Source organism: Coregonus lavaretus (assembly GCF_964263955.1).
Source record: "Coregonus lavaretus genome assembly, contig: HAP1_SCAFFOLD_48, whole genome shotgun sequence".
NCBI classification, from domain to species: domain Eukaryota; kingdom Metazoa; phylum Chordata; class Actinopteri; order Salmoniformes; family Salmonidae; genus Coregonus; species Coregonus lavaretus.
Window position 1 is genome coordinate 1,587,860 of NW_028163311.1, and position 5,150 is coordinate 1,593,009.

Consider the following 5,150-nt stretch of genomic DNA (forward strand, 5'->3'; position numbering starts at 1 on the left):
GGACATTACCTCTATTATTTTAGATTACGTTATGGATGGACATTACCTCTATTATTTTAGATTACGTTATGGATGGACATTACCTCTATTATCTTAGATTACGTTATGGATGGACATTACCTCTATTATCTTAGACTACATTATGGATGGACCTCTATGGAACTAGGCCACACCCAGACATCCCTGATTGGTTATTTGGTCCGTTGAGTCCTTTGTATTGGCCCGAGACTATGGGAGACTCTCAATCTCCTCGCCTCCTTCTCAAAACCCAATGGATGAGAAGTTCAGAAGGGCGGGACCTCTGGCTTTCTCATCCAATGGGTTTTGAGAAGAGAGGACACGAGGAGTATGCAATTGAGATAGGGAACATATCTAGGGGATGCATGGGGAAGCCAAAGAGCAACTTACTCGTCCTTCATGTCCTGCACAAAGGTGTGTAGGTCTGGGTAGCTTCTCTTTCCCCTGCAGAGGGTGAGGCTGGTCACGGTAGTGAATGTCACCATTGCATCCTGATGGCGACAACAGAAAGCAGAGTTAGGCTGGAATTCAATTTTGCGTCATTAAAACACAAAATATCTCAATGAAATGTCATACATGTAATAGAAAAATACATCATACCTCCTGTGACTGAGATGGGATGGCAACAGCCTCGTCCAACTCACTCATTCCTTCAACCTCCTGCGACTGAGATGGGATGGCCACAGCCTCGTCCAACTCACTCTCTCCTTCAACCTCCTGTGACTGAGATGGGATGGCAACAGCCTCGTACAAATCACTCTCCCCTTCAACCTCCTGCGACTGAGATGGGATGGCAACAGCCTCGTCCAACTCAATCTCTCTTTCAACCTCCTGCGACTGAGATGGGATGGCAACAGCCTCGTCCAACTCATTCTCACCTTCAACCTCCTGCGACTGAGATGGGATGGCAACAGCCTCGTCCAACTCACTCTCTCCTTCAACCTCCTGCGACTGAGATGGGATGGCAACAGCCTCGTCCAACTCACTCTCTCCTTCAACCTCCTGTGACTGAGATGGGATGGCAACAGCCTCGTACAAATCACTCCCTCCTTCAACCTCCTGTGACTGAGATGGGATTACAACAGCCTTGTCCAACTTACTCTCTCCTTCAACCTCCTGTGACTGAGATGGGATGGCAACAGCTTCGTCCAACTCACTCTCTCCTTCAACCTCCTGTGACTGAGTTGGGGTATCTGTCTCTAGAACAGCCTCGTCCAACTTGGTTAGTCTCTCAGCCTCTCTGTGATCTTTATGGGATCTAGATAGAGAAAAGGGAATATCTCTTAGGTCACTGCTATAATGTGAGTGTGAGGATGTGTTCCAATTATATAATTAGTATCATAGAATTAGAATCATTCTAGAATTAGAATAGAATCACTCAAATTCTATGGCTCCAATACTCTTGAGATGACTCGGCCTATCCAGAGCCAAATATTTAGAGAATTCTGCCAACTTTTAAAAGGACTCAATGTTAGTGCCTTAGAGCCTTCATTTATCCTTTCATTATAAGTAAATTCTAATTATAGATGTTCAGTTACATAGCATTGTTTAAAATGTCAACATTGCCCATGTCACAGCATCATCGGACTGATCTTGTTGTCATTGCAGGAAATCTCAACGCTGTGCGTTACAGGGAAGACATCCTCCTCCCTCATGTGGTACCCTTCCTGCAGGCTCATCCTGACATGACCCTCCAGCATGACAATGCCACCAGCCATACTGCTCGTTCTGTGCGTGATTTCCTGCAAGACAGGAATGTCAGTGTTCTGCCATGAAGAGCCTGGATCTGTTGGATCGGAGGGTGAGGGCTAGGATTTAGCCATTCCCCCCAGAAATGTCTGGGAACTTGCAGGTGCCTTGGTGGAAGAGTGGGGTAACATCTCACAGCAAGAACTGGCAAATCTGGTGCAGTCCATGAGGAGGAGATGCACTGCAGTACTTAATGCAGCTGGTGGCCACACCAGATACTGTTACTTTTGACCCCCCCCCCCCCCCCCCCCCCTTTGTTCTGTTGGTCACACGTCTGTGGAACTTGTTCAGTTTATGTCTCAGTTGTTGAATCTTGTTATGTTCATACAAATATTTACACGTTAAGTTTGCTGAAAATAAACGCAGTTGACAGTGAGAGGACGTTTCTTTTTTTGCTGAGTTTATATCTCAATGTCCCAACTCTCTAAATACATGGCTCTGGGCCTACCTCTCCATAGGCGGTGACCTTTGACCTACTACTGAATCTGTAGGCCTATGTGATCCTGTAACCAGTCACAAATGTGTCATTAGTGTAAATCACTTACCTGACTTCCTTCATAACATCAGCTTCATTGATGGGGTCATCCAGGTCTATGAGGGTGAGGTCATTCCCACTGACCTCTGACCTCTGAAAGACAGCACAAAGTCATGTTTAGATGTCACCTACTGTGTCGCCTTTTGCGTGTTCAAAACAACTGGGAAATCTCTGACTTCCGACTTCAGTGCGTTCAAGACAACTGGGAAATAGGGAAAAAAAAACAAGCTCCGACTGGGAAAAATCGTTTTGGAGAATTGGGGAGAAAAAGGGGGAGAAAAAGGGGGTAAAAAAAATTGGGGAGAAAAGGGGGGTAAAATTACCACCACAAAATGTAAAAAGGAATTCCAAGTCGGAAACTCTGGCATCTTTCTAGAGCTCCGACTTTCCGACCTGAAGATCACGGACATGATTTGACCTAGTTATTTTTTTCGAGTTCCCAGTTGCCTTGAGAGCACCATTAACCCAACTCTCATTGTCACATCATAATGCATCATATTCAGAGAAATATAATCACCAGAACATCATATCAGGTGTACAGTTCAGTTTACCAGTCAAATTGCCAAGGTCAGAGGCTCTATCCTTTCTAGTGATTCTATTTCTATGGTCACATAATAATGCATCATATCTATGCTTGTGTCCGAAATAGCACCCTAGTTCCAATATAGTGCACTTCTTTTGGCTGGAGCCCTATAGAGTCCCACAGTATGAGTCATAATACCCATAAAACCTAGTGGTCAAACAGGGAAATGGTTCCAATTTTTCCACCATTCATTTTTCCCATTGGGGATTTTAGAAACACTTAAAATAAGGTCTGTGTTTCGTGTAGGCTTACCCTGGTGTGACATTTTGATAACCGTGTAAATCTCTCTAGGACAAGGTGACTTATCAATATATTCGCCTGTATTTACCTCCCAAAAATGTAATGCTTATTAGCTGCTAATGTTGCTATCATAAAGAACTACAAATTTTACGTTTAAGTCATTTAGCAGACGCTCTTATCCAGAGCGACTTACAGCTAGTGAATACATATATATATTTTTTATACTGGCCCCCCGTGGGACTCGAACCCACAACCCTGGCGTTGCAAACGCCATGCTCTAGCAACTGAGCTACATCCCTGCCGGCCATTCCCTCCCCTACCCTGGACGACGCTGGGCCAATCGTGCGCCGCCCATGAGTCACGGCCGGCTGCGACAGAGCCTGGATTCGAACCAGGATCTCTAGTGGCACAGTTAGCACTGCGATGCGGCGTCTTAGACCACTGCGCCACTCAGGAGACTTATGCCAAATGCCATGATGATCATGCTGATCGAGGCAAAGGTAAGAATCTCTGGATTAACTATCTAATGTTAGCTAAATGTAGTAATGAATAAATTGGCTGCATTTCTTTAAATGGACAATTCTGTGAACTGTCTAGTGCAAGTTTTAAATTGACACAATACCCGTTAGCAAAGGTGTCAGCTAGAGATGACATGCAGGAGCTTGCAGGGATTTGTAGTTTTGCATGATGTCTACTTTGATGCTAATTAGCATTTTCGAATCTGAGAGTAAATAGAGCCGAATATCCTGATAAAAGTCAACTTGTCCGAGAGAGATTTACAGGGTAAGCCTACACGAAATACAGCCCTTATTTTATGTGTTTCTAAAATCGCCTATGGGAAAAATGAATGGTGGAAAAACGATTGGAACCATTTCCTGTTTGACCGCTAGGTTTTATGGGTATTATCACACCTCCACTGTAACACTCTATAGAGGGGTTGGTTTTCGTCATTGCATAGACATGATATCAGTCAAAACACCTCAAAACAAGACATGGTATCAATAACACCATACAACGAGCTGAAACATGCCACAGAGCTACGATTCCCCACATGGCAGCTTGTTGTTAGCTGAGGTTCAGAATCATACCAAGATACACGACTTCCGGCCATCGATGCGTGAGCATCATTTTCGTGACATCAGCCAACCCTTCTATGGCTCCTAGTCAAAAGTAGTGCACTAGCTCCTGGTCAAAAGTAGTGCACTAGCCTACATAGGGAATAGGGTGCCATTTAGGACGTATTTATGAAGGCGCTGTCATAACCTTTGACCCCCATTTGACCCACAGCAGATTCTACTTACTGTACCTTTAGCCAACTCTCATGACTCCCCGGCCATAGACTTTCTAGTTTGATATTACAGCATGAATAGCACACTATTTCATTTGTTAAACAATATTTAATCCACAGTAATTAATATAATTGAAGATTTAAAAATAAATAACATGCCTACCTTGAACTCTTTATTCTCCATCTCCTTGCAAAATCAGCACATTTCCTTGCCAAAATGAACGCGCATCCAGAGCGAAAACAAACGCAATCCTCCAGCACTAGGGAGGATTAGACTGAACTGCTCCAGCGGTTTTTGATCAGTTTAAACGTTTATCAGTGATGAGGTAACAATGACCTGTACAGATTTGACGCACTTTAGATCTCGTGCTGATGCAACACTCTGTGTTGTTGAAAGCTCATGTATGGAAATCCTGCGAGTTGTAAACAAATGTAGGCTATTGTTGCCCTTAAAACTGTAATGTTGAGGACGCCATGAAAAATAAAATACATAACCCACACCGTTAGGCCAAGGTACATGCAATTGTCATCATTTTGCCAATAGACTTCTTGTTCCTTGTTGTATGTAGCCTTTCTTTTGGGATTAGCACCACTGTCACCTAGAAATTGATACTGCGGTTGTCACATAAAACAGATAACCCATAGTTCATTATTAAATAACATAACTCATTTCTTTATTTTATTACTCATAAAATATACAGCAATCTTCAGATACTGAAATAATTCATGGGAGTTTC

General features: G+C 43.5%; 1 long non-coding RNA gene across 1 annotated transcript; it reads right to left on the minus strand.

Moving 5' to 3' along the window:
* Positions 1 to 1,246: 1,246 nt before the first annotated feature.
* On the minus strand, positions 1,247 to 4,653 carry LOC311118275. The gene is made up of 3 exons (XR_014611781.1): positions 4,577 to 4,653; positions 2,313 to 2,395; positions 1,247 to 1,276 (listed from the first exon to the last, which is right to left on the minus strand). It is a non-coding gene; the product is annotated as an uncharacterized lncRNA (long non-coding RNA).
* Positions 4,654 to 5,150: the final 497 nt, after the last annotated feature.